This window comes from Cervus elaphus, chromosome 7 (genome assembly GCF_910594005.1).
Source record: "Cervus elaphus chromosome 7, mCerEla1.1, whole genome shotgun sequence".
Taxonomy (NCBI): Eukaryota; Metazoa; Chordata; class Mammalia; order Artiodactyla; family Cervidae; genus Cervus; species Cervus elaphus.
Window position 1 is genome coordinate 33,071,153 of NC_057821.1, and position 16,903 is coordinate 33,088,055.

Genomic DNA, 16,903 nt, shown 5'->3' on the forward strand with positions numbered 1-16,903 from the left:
TATTTATCTGCAGTAAACATACCCCAGTTACTGCCTCCCCATCACCACTTTACAGAGTACTTTTTTAAAAGTAACTTGATAAAGGCTGGGCTTTCTATATTTGTTAAACCATTTCTAATTTAAAGATAATGCTTATTGAAACTTGCATTATGTATATGTTAAGAGCATTTTAGGATGGTAATTAAGATTCTAAACAAAGCCTCTACACATTTCCTCTAGTGGTGTTTTGCTTTGTTTTTACTTCCATTGCTGTTTAAAGATATTTTTCAATGGTAAAACCTCCTGGAGAAAAGCATAGTCATCTGTTTGCGTATAAATTAAGTGCATGCTCAGTCGTGTCCGATTCTTTGCGACCCCATGGACTGTAGCCCACCAGGCTCCTTCTATCCATAGGATTTTCCAGGCAAGAATACTGGTGTGGCTTGCCATTTCCTCCTCCAGGGGAACTTCCTGACCCAGGAATTGAACTCATGCCTCCTGTGTCTCCTGTACTGGCGGATGAATTCTTTACCACTGAACCACCTGGGAAGCCCATGTGTTTACAGGAAGACAAACATTAGTTCAATGTTTAATATTAATAATTATACTTCATGGAATAGAAAATACATCAATAGGATCTACCCACTGTGAATTAATCACCAAATCTTTATTGAGTACCACTCAAAAAGAGTTAGGACAAGGGGACAGGACTGGTCAGGCTGCAAATGGCCCCAGCTGTAGGAAGGCAGACTGAAGAGTGGTCAACCCAGATCCTCCCCACTCCTGGAAAGACAACCGCTGGTGGCTCAGAAGCATTGTCTTCTGTCTGAGAAAAGGCAACGTATCTTGTCGTTTATGTTATGAACTACAGTGCAGAAGACAGGAAAAGCCCTGCGTGTCTTCCTAACATTAATGATACACCCAAAAGGCAGACGTTTATGCCTTTATAAGCTACTGGGCAACGTTGAAAACTGCACATAGCAAGTCAGTAGCTTATTACCCACTCTTTGACCTGAGCAGGGGTTGGCAAACCATGGCCTGCAGGCCAGACACAGCCCACTGCCTGTTTCTGCCCAGCCTGCAAGATGGCAGTGGTTTTTACAGACAAGCATTTGCAATCAATTTGATGATCAGGAACATTGACCTTCAACTCCAGTTAAGCAAGATATTATCACAAAGAAAAAGAATTCCATTCTTCTTCTTAGTAGACTGTGTGTGTGTTAGTCACTCAGTCATGACTGACTCTTTGTGACCCCATGGACTGTAGCCCCCAGGCTCCTCTGTCCATGGAATTTTCCAGACAAGAATGTTGGAGTGGATTGCCATTCCCTTCTCCAGGGAATCATCCTGACCCAGGGATAGAACCTGGGTTTTTTTGCATCGCAGGCAGATTCTTTACCATCTGAGCCACCAGGGAAGTTGCTTAGTGGACTGGTATTACCATTAAAAAAGTGCCCAATTATTATATTTTTAATTTTGCCCATAAAAAACATGAGGTTTTGTTTCCTCTCTTGTTATATGTAAGTAAACAATTTCCTCATTTTTTTACCTCTTGACTCCCAAAGCCTAAAAGATTTACTTTCTGACTCTTTATAGAAAAAGCCTGCTGACCTCTCGTTTAGATCATCAGGTTCCATCATTTTGCCTCTTAAGGTCACTGAGAGTTTCTTAACTATCTCTCCCACCAGCTGTTCCCCTTTTCATGTCTGCTGAGAGAGTCCTATCATTTTTAAATCCCTTTTAAGAGGAGATTTGTTCCCTCTTAAATATTCTTTTTATGAGAACACATGTCCCTCAAATTACATTCCTCTGTAACATCAACTGGTAGGATGATGAAAAATTGATAGCTTAAGACAAAACCAAACACAGAACATGCTGGGTGGGAGAGGGTAGAGACAGGAGCATCCATCAGGTAAGGAGAGAGACAGAGGAGGACTAAGGCCCTATTCTCCCAGCCCGTGGATAAGTTAGGTGAAAGAAGGTAGCAGTCAGGAGGTGTCCAGGGCCCCTCCCACTTACACCGCTGCATCACTTCAAGGCACTCTCCTCTTCGTCTGACTCTTTGGATTCTTTGTCCCTGAGATCTGAAATCCTTGGACCTCCTTGTCAGAGATGATTGATGCACGAGCATGACTCAATGCCATCTTCTTGGCTTTTCCACACTCGTCACCCCAAGTCTCCCAATTCATCAAGGAGTGATAGTGCCAGACCCTGGGGCATCATTCAAAGAAACCACAAATTGGAAATATAATCCCCTTTACATTAGGAGATTACACGGGATTAGCAGAACTTTGATCATCCTCAAAACAGTGCTGGCTCTTGCCCGCTGCCCTCTTCTGTAACACAGACCCGCCGGTGTCCACACAGCCTGCATGTTAATTCAAGGACAGGGAAGCCTTTTCAAAACAGGCATGAAGGAGAGGGTGAAAAACACCACCCCACACACCCTTGCACATTTGGTAGGGCCACTTGGCTCCTAGTTGCTAAGCATTGAGAGGAGCTGGAATGTTCAGCACTATTAGACATCTCTGAGCAATTCTAACTTGCTGGAGGGGAAAAGTATATTAAAAAGAGTTCGGGAGCAATTATGCACTGTCCATGAGACTGTAAAATGGTGCAGCCACTATGGAAAGCAGGTGCAATTCCTCAAAAAATTACAAGTAGAGTTAATATATGATCTAGCAATTCCACCTCTGGCCTTGTACCCAAAAGAACTGAAAGCAAGGTCTTGAAGAGATAGTTGTACATCCATGTTCATAGCATTATCCACAATAGTCGAAAGGTAGAACAACACGTGTCCATCAGCAGATAAATGGGTCAACAAAATATGGCATGTACATACAATGGAATATTATTCAGCCTTAAAAAGGAAGAGAATTCTAGCATGCTGTAACCTGGATGAAACTTGGGGACATTAAGCTTGATGAAATAAGCTGGTCACAAAAAGACAAATCACTGTGTAATCATGAATATGAGGTGTCTAGAGTTGACAAATTCATAGAGACAAAAAAAATGGCATGGTGATTGGCAGGGGGTGGAAAATAATAAATAAAATTAAAATGGGGTGGCAGAGGAGGAAGTGGGAAGTTGTTGTTTAATGAGTATCGCTTCAGCTTTATAAGATGAAAAGAGTCCTGGAGATTGGTTCCACAGCAATGTGAATGAACTTAACACTACTAAACTATACACTTAAAAATGATTAAGATTGTAAATCTTACATCACATGCATTATATTTACATATATATATTTCCACATTAAAAAAAAATCAGGAATAGAGCTATACCAAGAAACAGGAAAGAACAGGCATTTCCTGAAAGTCTGCAAAATGGTTGCTTTTTCTTGAGCTATGTAAACTTAACAGCAGGGAACTGAATTCTCATGTGAGATAGAAACGGTTCCAGGGAGCTGATTCTGGGCGTATCTGACACAATCTTAAAAGGACTGTTTTCTCCATAACAGGATGTTTAAGAGTTAGATCTGGGAATTTTTCCTACCAATGTCTGCCTAGTTGGAAATCAGTTTTAGAATCTCTGAATAAATATTTTGAGGTTAACGCTTACTGAAGCTCCTCTAAAAAAGAGTAGCATAATTAGCAGAGGCACCCCCGTCAGGAGCTTATGAACTATATAGGGATAGAAGATGGATTATTTTTTCATTCATTAAAGACTATCTGTTGATAGTCTACCATGGGCTAGATTCAGCTCTACTCAGCTCTGGGGATCAGCAGTGACTATGACAAAGCCCCAGCCCTGGTGAAGTTCTGCTGGTGGTGGAGGGAGCCAGACAGTAAACAAACAAGTAAAAACACGATGTGTCAGATGGAGAGACGTGTTATGGAGTAAAAGTAAGTGCAGGATGAGAAGAATAGAGCATGATGGTCAGAGAAGGCTCTTCTGGCAAATGCCCAGAGGCTTGAAGGGACTGCAAGGCTGACCTGGATATCAGAAGGGGAAGGTTCCAGCAAGAGTCAGAAGGCCGGTGTGGCTGCAGCACAACATGAGCAAGACTGAGAGCAGTAGAAGATTTGATCCAAGAGGTTCCTGGGGGCTGGGTTAGGGGGTGGATCCAGCTCTCGTATAGCCTTACAGGCCATTGTAAGCATTTGGGTTTTAGCTCTATGGGAGATGGGGAACCACTGGTGAAGGTTGAGCAGAGTGACATAATCTGATTTGCCTCTCAAAAGCATTGTCTGACTTCTGTCTGGGAAATAAAAATGGCAAAAAGGGCAAAAGCAGGGGAGCCAGTTAGGAGAAGATGACAACAGTCCAGAAGAGAATTGGTGGAGCTTACCAGGCCTGATAGTGATTGAATCCTGGGGGGGGGAAGGTACCAAGGATGACTCCAAGACTCTGATCCAGGCTTCTGGAAGGATGGGCTGCTCTTTATTGAGGTGAGGAAGGCTGCTGGAGAAGTAGGCTTGGGGTGGAGGCAGTATTGCCCTGATGGGGAAGCAGGAATCTACTTGGGGATAGTTGAACTATAAACAGTGGATTACTTCATGAAGTCCCTCTCCAAGTACCCAGCATAGTGGGCACTAGGAAATATCTGTAGAAATGTTAATGATAAAGCAGTATATACATAAGTGAGAATTATTCATAGATTTATCTCCAGCTTATGGAGATGGAGCTTGATCACCTGCATGGGCTGTTCCATAAAACTAGGAGCTGGGAAATGCAATACAAATTGTGCACAAACACTTAAGGGAAATTTAAGGAAAGATGGGGGTGGGGGGAAGGGTGGGTCATCTGGACAGGCTTCTGGCAGGTGAATATTTGGAGAAGAGGGCTTCATATCTTTGGGAGCACTGTTATGAGACACAGAATGGCTGTGGAAATGCATCTGTGAATTCCCCTTCTTCACGTGGCCTGCCTGCATTTGGTGCTAGGTTCACCATGTTAAGATGTGTGCATTTCCTGTCCTTTTGCTCCAAGGCTGTACATCCATAGCATCTCAACTGAAAGAGACCTCTTTAGAGGTTTTTGTACATATTCTCCTAATAGGAGACAGGCAAGGGTCAATCCCATTGCTAAACTCCCTGCCTTTCTCCCCCTTCCCCAAGGAGATTATCAGTCTCTGTCAGTCACACATCCATTTAACAGTCAAGAACCAGCAGTCAGCACATTCGCTTGTATTTTAACTCAAGCCCCATGAGCTGCATCTTCAATCACTTCTCTTTAATCCTAGAGGAAAATTGTTCTTCCTCCTGTAAGATAGTCTTTTGTATTCTTGAAAACCATTAAAAGAACATATTCACGTGCCATTAATTCACCAGACCCTGCAATAGCCAGTCAAATGTTTGTATTGCACCACCAGGCACTTGAGTTGACTAGTATATTTATGCCGACAAGAGGCCAAGTGTATTCTAAGTGCTGAAGAGACCCAAATGTCTGCAAATTAGGATCTGAAACACAGGGACGCACGCCCCACAGCTGTTGAACTTGAATTACTCTTTGAATGTGGCACCCAGGGCTGAGAGGCACTTCTCAGAGAGGCCTGTGTGCATTCGTTCTTCTAAACCCTGCCGGTGCCCAGAGCTTACATCCTCATTCGGACTTTACCGCCGTCTTGGGTACAGGGAGCAAACAAGAGCAGGTGTTCAGATTTATATTCCTCAAGCAGCCCCCTGAGGCTCATTGAGGACAGGTCAGTGAAGGAAGAGGCTGAAATGAAGCCTTCCACCCGCCCCCCGCCCCCCAGTTCTTGTGCCTGCCAGCAGACAGCTGTTCCAGCCGCTTCCTGCTGCCGTTCATGAAAGCATAACTGCAATTCAATGAAAAATAATTTAATAGAGGGTTGTTTGGAGCAGCCCCTTACTTTGGAGATTGGCTGAAACCAAGGCACTTGGATGTGTTGCCATCGCTGTGAAATTTTCACCTCCAGCAGCCTGAGCAAGAGTGACCTATTTTGAACGTGACAGCCGATGACACTTCGGTGGCGTGAATAATTTAATAGGTGCGAGAGCTCTGTCAACGCTGTGATATTACAGCAACGCTGCCTGCCTGGCTAATTATGGAGGGTGACAGCGCCCCGTCCCGTTGTCACGGCTCCTATCCGAAGCTGCCAGGGACATGGATTGTGTGTGAGCAGAGAAGGAAAGAGGGGAAGTGGGGCCAGGCCTGGTCCCTGCTACCAAAGAAGGCTTTGTGGGTCGAGCAAGCCATGCCGCAGGAGTCAGATTTCCACTTTCCCATCTGCAAAGCGAAACTGTGCGGGGCCCACGGGGTTGGAGCTTGTATCCAGTATCTCGATCGATCGGGGAGGTGGAGGCTGGGAAAGGGTGATTTAGGAAGGAAAGAGGCACTGGATGCCGAAGCTAGCAGGGAGAGCTAATGGTTTCCAGGCCTCAGAGAGGAGACACCAGCCTTTTAAATATGCAGCTGGACTCTCAGCCCCAGGAGCAGGAATATGAACTGAGCGGCTGCAGAGAAGAGTGAACAGCTAGGAGGAATCTCAGTCGTGGCTTCAGAACCTTTCCCTTGTGTTCTAAGCCACCTTGATCCTCCCTTCAGCTCACTCGGGCTTTGCTTAAATGATAGCGACAGCCAGTTAACCTCAGAGATCTGTTTCCGATGTGAATTGGACTCCAGAATAATGTCCATGAAGATGGTGAAGATTAACAAACAGTGAAAAGGTTTTAAGTAAAATGGTTTCTAGGTCCGTAATTCCTCCTAAAATCACCTCCTGAAGTTAACGATCTCTATTTCATGCATTACAGAGGGACCAGCCTTTAGAAAGATATGTGCATTGCTGGGGGACAGTAAGGAGAAAAGAAATTGAACAGGATTATGTGTAACAACAGATCTTGCCTAAAATTGAAAGACAAATGAAAAATATTAAAGGAGTTACATAAAGAAAAAATATTTTTAAAAATATGAATGATTGGCTAAAAGCATATTTAAAACTTTTTTTCAATAGTCAATAGGCTATTATTAATGTGCATCACTTAAGGGAGTATTAGGAAATGGATGGCTGGCTCACATGAGAATAATTCCAAGAAGGTTTATTTACAAAGAGATGACTTATGGAGGTCTGAATCAGTAGAGTGTTGGGGAACCAGAGGGCAGAATGAAGCCAACACCACCTGGATCCAAAGGACGGGAGAGGAAGAGGTTTCTAGAACCTGCAAGGAGAGAGAACTATATAGAAAGGCTGCCTGGGGTTGGGGGGGAGCAGTCATCTTTCGTGAAAGGGTACAGCCAGCCCAATGTGACCTCAGAGGGAGGAACCTCAGAATTAACATCCTCACCTCACTCCTTTCCCCTCTCCTAATCTCTTTTGGGGCTCCCCATTGGTCAAACCCTACTGGACATCACTGGACGTTGATGTGGTCCCTCCATGGGGAGCCCCAGGGCAGACAGCAGGAGTGATAAAGGTGGAGAAAGAACAGGAAGGGACTGCGTGGGACAATCTGCAAGCCACAGGGGGCCCCAGGGGACACAGTATAAATAAATCACCTTGGAGAACCGTACAGACAAATGTCTTCCTTTATGTTTCCCCTGATAATGGGAGAAAAAGGGAAAAGATTCATTATGAAGTGAAAGTCAATTTAAAACCTTAAGAAAAGCCTACATGCCAAGTACCTAGCACTGTGTGTATATGTGCGTAGTGATAGTTTCCAGTCACTTCTGCATTCATTCTGCATTATTTTATACTTCTTTTAATATCTTTGTGCAACAGTATTTGTTAAATCAAATTTATACTATTTACCTTCAGCCTTACTGGGTTCAGAGCTATAGGAGTTTGTAAAGTTAATGTTCTACCAAAATGTTTGTCAGTATAAAGCAGAGGTTCTCAAAATATAGTCTGAGGAGCCCTCAAGTTTCCCAAGACTCTTTCAGGGGATTCCCTAAGGTCCTTAACAATTTTTAAAAATACAAGAGGATTTAGGTTATGTTATATAAATAAATATTTGTTTTTTAAGAATTGAAGTATAGGTGATATACAATATTATATGTTACAGGTGTACAGTATAGTGATTCATAATTTTTAAATGTTATGTTTCATTTATAGTTATTGAAAATATTTGCTATATTCCCTGAATTGTATGCTTGTAGCATATTTTATACCTAACAGTTTATACCTTTTAACCATGTTTCCCTCTCCTCTTACCCTCCCCACTGGTAACCACTGGTTTGCTCTCTATGAGTCTGCTTCTTTTCCATTATATTCACTAGTTTGTTGTGTATTTTAGATTCTACATGTAAGTGATATGCAGTATTTGTCTTTCTCTGTCTGATGTATTTCACTTAGCATAATGCCCTCCAAGTATCTATACATATAAACTTGTGTGTGTGTATATATATATAAACTATTAAATGGCTGGTCTAGATTACATTATTGTGTAATGGGGCTTGAGATCACAAAATTGGGAAGTGATTTTTATAAGTTAATTATTGCAGAAAATGACCACTCCTTGTAATATAATAGTAATATATGAGAAATCCAATCTCAAGTTGCTGGGCAGGAGGGGGTTGTTTGCTACATGTGGGACGTATTTTATTTCCTGTCAGCCTTGAACATTTTGCTGACTATCTTTTACCCATGCAACTTCCAGGTCACTTGGTGCAGAAGCTAGAAGTGGGGGTGAAGGCGGGGTTTAAGATTGGATCATTTGCCTGAATGCATAGGCCTGATTTCAGACCCCCTGAGGCATCCACTCCTGGGACATACTAAAATGCTAAGGGTGTTGGCTCAACTAGTTTCCCATTGTGCAAGCAGATATGTGTGACAATGGTAAGAAAACAACAGCATGAGATGCCTGCTCCCTTGAGAACCTTATCATCAGAACCAGACTTGGGCAAAGGAGAATGGGGTTCTGTTCTCAGCAGTTCAGAGAGCAGCGAGCAAGACTCAGCTGTCATTTATTAGGTTGGAACGTACTTCTATAGGTCCAGCTCTAATGTCAAAAAATACAGGCTTGTTAACGTACTTTTTCCAGGGGATAAGGTGGCAGAAGATAGCAGGGACACTATGTGCTCTCGTTCCAAACACAGTCGATAGTTACTGATGATTCTCTACGCTCTTTAATATAGAAGTTACAATGCTGTAAGTGGTAGTAAGCATAGTTCCCGACATCAAGGAGTTTATAAACTGATGAGGAGATGTGTACCAAATATTTAGGCTGCAAGGAAGGTGTGTGACAGGGTTGTATTCAGGGGACACACAAGGGACTTGCAGGAGGATACAGGCAGAGTTTGGAGGGCCAAGGAAGTCATCGGGAAAGGAGGCAGTGTTTAAACCAGGCTTTCTAGCTAGGCAGGGTTTTTAGAGACAAACCTCAGAGGTAAAAGAAAACATGATGGGCAATTCTCAGCAGAAAGTTTACAGGCAGTGGAAATGGCCCGAGCAAAAAGGTAGAAGTAGAAAATATCAAATATTAGAGCCCAAGGAAGCTTGGTGATCAAGGGGTCCAAATCCTTCATTTGACAAGTAAGGCCCCCGAGATCACAAGGGTCGAGATTTGTCCTGAGTTTACAACCCATGTGTTTCACCTCCAAGTCTTTTTGTAACTCAGAACACTTTTTGTAAGGCTGTCTCCAGGACTCTGTCATGATAGGAAGAGCCAAGGCTTAGACTGGGTACTGCGGAGAGACGGGGATGCAGCTGAAAGGCTTCTGGAAACACACGGTGGTGCCACGAGGGCCGGGCACCTGTTGGGACCTTACCCAGACCCGAGCGCCCCAAAGTACGTTCTCAGACAACTGTAGCAGAGTCGTCAGCGTGCTCGTTCAAACAACTGTTAAAAAATCAAAATCTGCATTTTAAACTCCATCCCAGAGTGATTCTTATGCACTTCATAAACTAGAAAAATAGAAATAAAGGAGGGGAGGAGGAAGGAGCGGGCGGGATGTATGAGGAGAGTAACACGGAAGCACACGCATTACCATATGTGAAATAGATAGCCGATGGGAATGTGCTGTGTGGCTCGGGGAACTCAAACCAGGGCTCTGTAACAACCTAGAGGCGTGGGAGGGAGCGAAGTGGGTGGGAGCTTCAAGAGGGAGGGGACATAGGTATACCTGTGGCTGATTCATGTTGATTCATTATCCTTCCATTAAAAATAAATTTAATTATAAAAAAACAAATAAAGGAAATAGAGAAAGATTGGTTATAGCGACAAGTGAAACATTAGTAGATGTGAGCAAGGTGGAGGGTAAAGTAGGAGAGAGGAGTTCTAGCACCTTCCTTTCTCATGGCAGCATTCCCAGTCATGATTTGGCCATGCAGTTGGGTGACCGAATGCCTATGGAGGAAGGTCATAAGAGTAGAGAAGGAATTGCAGAATCAGGATATTAGATATGCTATCCACCTGGATATTAAACATCATAGTTCTGAAGAAAGATTCGATCTTAGCTGGATCTGGCTACCTCTCTCCAGGACTAGTTAACTAGACAGAGAGTAAAAGCCCGAATACACGAGCATCGCAGGCAGAAGGAATACATAGAGAAATACAAATGGATAGAGGTCCCTAGATAAAAGATCTCTGGCACCTTGCAATTAGAGCACTTACTTCAATTCATAATGGCAGTGGGTCTTCGGACATGTTCTGAATCCTGCATTAAATATCTGACGCTCTAAATCAGGAAACAATTGGCTGCACTTCAGATGCTCTTCTGCTTTCTTCTAATGAATTGTGCATTTACTAAGATTGATTTGGTGGTGCAAAGAACAGTCAGCCTGGCTGGCATGGCCAATTCTGTCCCCTAAACAAAATCTGGCCTTAAAAATGCCCATGAGGGGAGAACAATGAAACTCAGTTTTCAGAAAAGACCCTTTTCAGTGCTGCTGAAGTTCAAACACCCTGTTTTATGGCACCAAAAATAATCACAGTTCCCATAGCACCCATAGTACTTCCTCTTTCATAACACCCGCCTCAGTTATTTACAGCTGTCCTTACAACCAGGCTCCGCAAGATGGGTTCCATGACTTTCCTGTTTATTTCTGTGGTTCCTGCCCTTAGCAGAGTGCCTGGCACTTGAGTTGAAATAATAGTTTATTGAAATAATAGCTATCATTTTTCCCTGCTGCTGCTGCTGCTAAGTTGCTTCAGTCATGTCTGACTGTGTGACTCTCTGGACTAGCCCACCAGGCTCCTCTGTCCATGGAGTTTTCCAGGCAAGAATACTGGAGTGGGCTGCCATTTCCTTCTCCATCAATTGTCCCTTGAGCTGTTAAATTAAAATTGATACATGGATGGGGACTAGGGGTGGGCTGGGGGATTTGTGTTAAACTGTTGACTGCTTTGGAAAGTTATTTCTTTCCATTGGTGTGAAAGTGCAACAAAGTCTCACACTGAAGGAGATTTCTATAATATCCCCACCACAGATGCCTAACAAGCTCTGGGCTTCACTGTTTTCCTGGTTGAGGTTCCCAGGGCTACACCAGTGTATCTCTGAATGCTTCAAGTGGTCAAGTTTTCAAGACAGAATTGGAGAGCCCTCACCAGAAATTAAATCAGCCAGAACTTTGATCTTGGGCTTCTAGCCTCCAGAACAGTGAGAAAACACATTTCTGTTGTCTAAGCCCACCCAGTATATGGTATTTGTTATGACAGTCCTAGCAGACTAATATAGTGGGGAAACAGAAATCTACTTCTCTTCAGGGTGGGTGTTAGACCCTGTTCTTCCCCCTAGATTTTTCCTAGGTAGTCTATTATAATCTAATCTGATTTGTAATAGACTACTAATGCTAGTGATGCTAATCTGTAGTAGCTCTTATTTCTCCCAAGACTTTTCCTGCATAACTGTACTTCTTTCCAGGCTTCTTTCTCTAGAATGAGGTAAATGGAGAAATGTTTGGAACCACTAGACTCTACATAATTAACCATAAATCAAAGTGGCGGTTGCCCAGCATCTCAGGAGATGTTAAGATCTAAGATGCTATGAAAGTTCTGAAGTAACAATGTAGGGAAAGCGGTAAGAGATCTGGGGGAAACAGATACAGACTACAGTACTGAAACTGGATCTTAATGAATAGATGTGGCTGTTAGGAAATGGGCTATGGGCATGGAGGTCGGCTGGGGGTGGGGCTGACAAAGGAAAAAAAAGATCAAGGTAAGAGTCCAGGTGTGCTCCAGAAAGGCAGAGTTATTTGTCTTTCATTCACTAATTAGTTTTTAAGCTCCTGCTCTGTGCTGGGGATACCACAATATATAAGACAGAAACAGTCTCTGCCCTTATGATCTCATACTGCATGCACCACCTGAGAAGCCCTATGATTTCACAGTTCAATGAAAAAGAGACCAAGGACAACTAAAAAGGTAAAAAGAATCATTTCAATTTACAACTGGTGCTATAAAAGACAGTGCATTGAAAAAGAAGAATTGAGGGGAAGAATATACTTAAAGATGTGGGTGATCAGGGAAGACCTCTCTGAGAAGTGATTTGGCACATTTAGGGAACTGAAAGAAGGCCCCTGTGACCTCAGTGACCTGAGCTTAGTAAGAGAGAGGCTGGAGACGTAAGGCTGAAAAGGATTGGCTCACCAGCATTTGTAAGCATTGTCATGGATTTTGGATTTGATTTTATAATAAGTGAGGAATGAAGGCAGCGTTTTAAGCAGGATAGCGACCACAACATAATTTTTATTTTTAAAGATTACTGTTTCTGTATTAGTTATCTATTGCTACATAACAAATTGTCACAAATTCAGCAGTTTAAAACAGCACATGCTTATTATTTCACAGTTTCTGTGAGTCAGGAGTTCAAGCTTAGCTTCAGGCTGCAATCAATGTGTTTTCTAGGGCTAGGGTCTCATCTGAAGGCTTGACTGAGGAGAGATCCACTTTTAAGCTAATATGATGGCAAGATTCCATTTCTGTGAGCTACTGAACTGAGGACCTAGGTTCCTTGTCATATGAGAGCCTCCAACATGGCAGCTTGCCTTATCAAAGCCCGAAAGGGACAGATTCAACTAGCAAGATAGATATCAAAATCTTTTATCATCTAATCATGGAAGTGATATCTCAGCCCATTTGCCATATTCTATTAGTTAGAAGTAAGTCACTAGGTTCACATTCATGGGGAAGGGATTACATGAGGGTGTGAATACTAAGGGGGTGGGAATCAGTAAGCACCATCTTAAAGTTGTCCCACCACAGTGAAGAATGGATTCTAGGGAGGGGCAAAGTGGAGTTGAGATAAAGTGATACAGGCTAGAGATGAAGGGTCTCAGAGAACGGTGGTGGTAGTAGAGCTGGAGAGAGGTAACCAAGAATGAGAACTGTCAGAGACAGAGCAACAGGTTTTGTTGGTGAATTGAGTGTGAGAAGCAAGAAACAAGAGGCATCAGTAATGACTTCCTCATTTCTGGCCCTCTAGCAATGGGTTGGGTATTGGTGCCATTTATTCTATTTTTAACTAAGATGGTTAAGAATAGGGGAGGATCAGTTTTGGTTTATGAGGAAGAGAATCAAGAATTGGCCAGCAAGAAATTAACAAGAATTTATGGGTACTCAGATAGCGGACCTTAGAGGAGAGTTCTGAGTTGGAAATGTAAATCTGGGAATCTTTTTTTTTTTAATATTGATTACTTTGGGTTGTGTCGGGTCTTAGTTGTGACTCACTGGTTCTTCGTCAGGGCATTCGGGATCTTTCATCACACCATGTGAGCTCAGTAGTTGCAGCACGGGAAAACTGGGAATCTTTAGCACAAGAACATGACTTAAAGCCCTGAATGAATAGATGAGACCCCCACTGCAGGGCCTTGAATACCCATCTAAGATGTTTATGTGTATTTAGACCTCCATTTAGGCCTCTGTAAAGTGCCTCAACCTACCTTTAGAATCACTTTTCGCTTGCCCTAATTCTAATTATCTTTTAAGGAGGATATCCAGGTTCCATCCTCTCCCTCCTGCTGGTTTTGCTCACTCTGGTGGGAGGAGGGAAGAGTTTATCTTCTGGTTTAATCCTACCTGTCCTTGTGGTCTGTTTCACCATTGTCTTAAACAGTGCCATTCAGTTCCCACACTTAATTGGGTTATCACCATTTAGGTTGTAAACTATCTGAGTGGGGCATGAGGAGAGCATTCTTTCTCCCTGCCCCCCCACCCCCCGCCCCCTGTCCTTTTCTCAGATCTCCACAAATGCTTATTTTATGAATGAATGTTTCAATAGCAGTTTCATTTATGGCCATTGTAGTAGCTCTCAAGAGGCCAAGAAATGCTGTAGGAGTTGTGGAGCTGTTTGGACCTTTGTGACTCTCAAATTTATTGAGGCTGGAAAGGACTGGGGGGTCATCAAATAGGTGAAAGAGAAAGGAGGTAGAATAAGGAAATATCTGCAAAACCTGGGCTCAGCTGTCAAGTATCAACAAGCATACATCAGGGATGAATCCAGGTCCAGGCTGAAGGGAACAAGGATATATGACAGACAGGATGGTAGGGCCACCATCATCCAAGTTCGCAAGTGTCAAAATCCAGCTTTTGCACAAGCATCTAAAGTTTATTCAATTGTGTCACCTTGGCCAAGTCACAGTAACTCCCTTGAATCTTGGTTTTCCCATCCACGAAATAGGAGCATTAATACCTACTACAGACTTATCAGTCAGTTCAGTCCCTCAGCCATGTCTGACTCTTTGCAACCCCATGGACTGCAGCACACCAGGCCTCCCTGTCCATCACCAACTCCCAGAGCTTGCTCAAACTCATGTCCATCAAGTCGGTGATGCCATCCAACCATCTCATCCTCTGTTGTCCCCTTCTCCTCCCGCCTTCAATGTTTCCCAGCATCAGGGTCTTTTCCAACAAGTTCTTCGAATCAGGTGGCCAAAGTATTGGAGTTTCAGCTCCAGCATCAGTCCTTCCAATGAATATTCAGGACTTATTTCCTTGAGGATTGACTGGTTTGATCTCCTTGCAATCCAAGGGACTCTCAAGAGTCTTCTCCAACACCACAGTTCAAAAGCATCAGTTCTTCAGTGCTCAGCTGTCTTTATTGTCCAACTCTCACATCCATACATGACTACTGGAAAAACCATAGCTTTGACTAGGCGGACCTTTGTCAGCAAAGTAATGTCTCTGCTTTTTAATATGCAGACTTATAGTCAGGGACAAATGATACAGCGCTTGTAAAGTATCTGCTTCAGTGAAAGTTGCTCAATCATGTCTGACTCTTTGTGACCCCATGGACTTTACAGTTCATGGAATTCTCCAGGTCAGAATACAGGAGTGGGTAGCCGTTCCCTTCTCCAGGGGATCTTCCTAACCCAGGGACTGAACCCAATCCTACATTGCAAATGGATTCTTTACCAGCTGAGCCACCAGGGAAGCCCATCTGCTCCAGAGTCTAGGGTATAAGAAGAAAAGCAATGAACGGTAGCTTTCAGCATCCTAAGGATTATGTCAAGTCAAGCTAACTCACTAGGGACACATATTGGCCAGAATACCAATTATTGAACACATACGAGGAATAACTTGCCAGGAAGACTGGAATGTTCATATCATGTGGTCAACACATTTTCTCTCCTGAAGGAAAGTCTCTTTGGGAAAAATGAGTGCTGTTAGGAACTATTTAGTCAGTTGGAAGAAGGACAGAGGGAGGTGGGTGTGTGGAAAAATCCAGCTGTCATGAAGCGTGCAGCCTGTCAAGGCACTCACTGCTCAGGCTCTCCTCCATAGTCTAAGGCAGTGACCTGGTGACCAGGGCTTGCTCTTGGGTGCCCTTTCTAGGCTTCAAGTACACCCTGCTCCTCCTGTTGAATCCTTAGGTCAGCTATGATGTAGCCGGTTAGACTATGGTTTGTCTCAGAATCCAGGTGTGACGACGCAGTCTCGTTATCACCACTGGGTAAGGACACAGTGTCCTCAAATGTTCTCTTTTGGTCCACATCTAAACTCATTGAGTCTCACCCAAGTTGGGAATAGGGATGCACCATTCTATTTAACATACTCTAGGTACACAGTTCATTCAGGATGATGACTTTACAGATAAGGAAACTGAGACTTCATAAGAGATTCCCTATTTAAGAAGAGGCAGAGACCTTGTCTCTGGGTCCTTGTACACTCCCAGGATTGGACAGTTTCCACTCCAAAGACTATTTCCATGGAATGTCTTTGCCTGTCAGCTCCACACTTTCCTAAAGAAAACAGATTATGTATCGTTCTAATCTGCCAAAACAAAATAAGACAATTCTGTTTCTCCCCATTGTTATGAGATCTCGCTGCTCAAACAAGCTCTAGCCGAGAGCCCACACAAAGCAAACGTCAAGGGGGCTTTCCAACACGACACTTGCCAGGGGCAACCAACTTCACACACACAGACACACACACACTCACGCACGCACACGTCACCGATGTCGCCCCAGCGCATTGTTTCGATGCACAGCCTCTCTTCGAAATCCCAAAAGGTTAGCTGAAAGAGCCTTTGCTGGCCTCGGCTGTTCCAAAGCCCTCGATCCCCTGCGCGAATTCCAGGGATAACTCCAAAGCGGTGACACCAGCCCGTGCCAAGGATCTCGGCGTGGCGGCGATCAGCTGGCCGCCGACAGCAAAGCGCAGCCTTTGGAGCTGGGCTGGAGTAACTGTCAAGCAGCTGGCTCCCCCGCCCCGCCCCGGCGACGCCGCGGGCCCCGCGCCCGCCCCGCCCCCGCGCTCCCCGCCCCCCGCCCCCCGCCCCCCGCGCGGCCGCCGCCGCGCTCGCTCCGCGCGCAGCCGGCCCCGCAACTTCAGCCCGCGCCGCCGCTGGCTGCCGCGAGCTGAGGAGGGAGGTCGGCCGCCGGCGCCGGGGCCTGGACGCGGGGCCCGAGCGCGTCCCGCGACCCTTTGTCCCTTTCCCCGAGTGAGCGCGCTCAGGCTGTCTGCAGAGCCGAGGTGCGGGCGGCCCCGGGCATTGCATTGGCACGGAGGCTGTTATTCTAAGCCGGAGACCTCAAGTGTCCCCCTGTCATGACAAGGAGCCTTCGTCTTTAGGTATGTGCACCTTTTTA

The 16,903-nt window shown here is 44.4% G+C and overlaps 1 protein-coding gene across 6 annotated transcripts in view; it reads left to right on the forward strand.

Annotated features, from left to right (window-relative positions):
- The window catches only part of RIPOR2 (RHO family interacting cell polarization regulator 2), a 206,998-nt gene that overhangs the window by 109,035 nt on the left and 81,060 nt on the right, over positions 1–16,903 (forward strand). The window contains exon 1 of one of the 6 annotated variants that reach the window (XM_043908369.1): positions 16,609–16,886. The exons of the other annotated variants lie outside the window; for them this stretch is intronic. The gene's annotated coding sequence lies outside the window, so the exon portion shown is untranslated. Of the gene's footprint in view, positions 1–16,608; positions 16,887–16,903 lie in introns of those variants that run through there. 6 annotated transcript variants of the gene reach the window in all.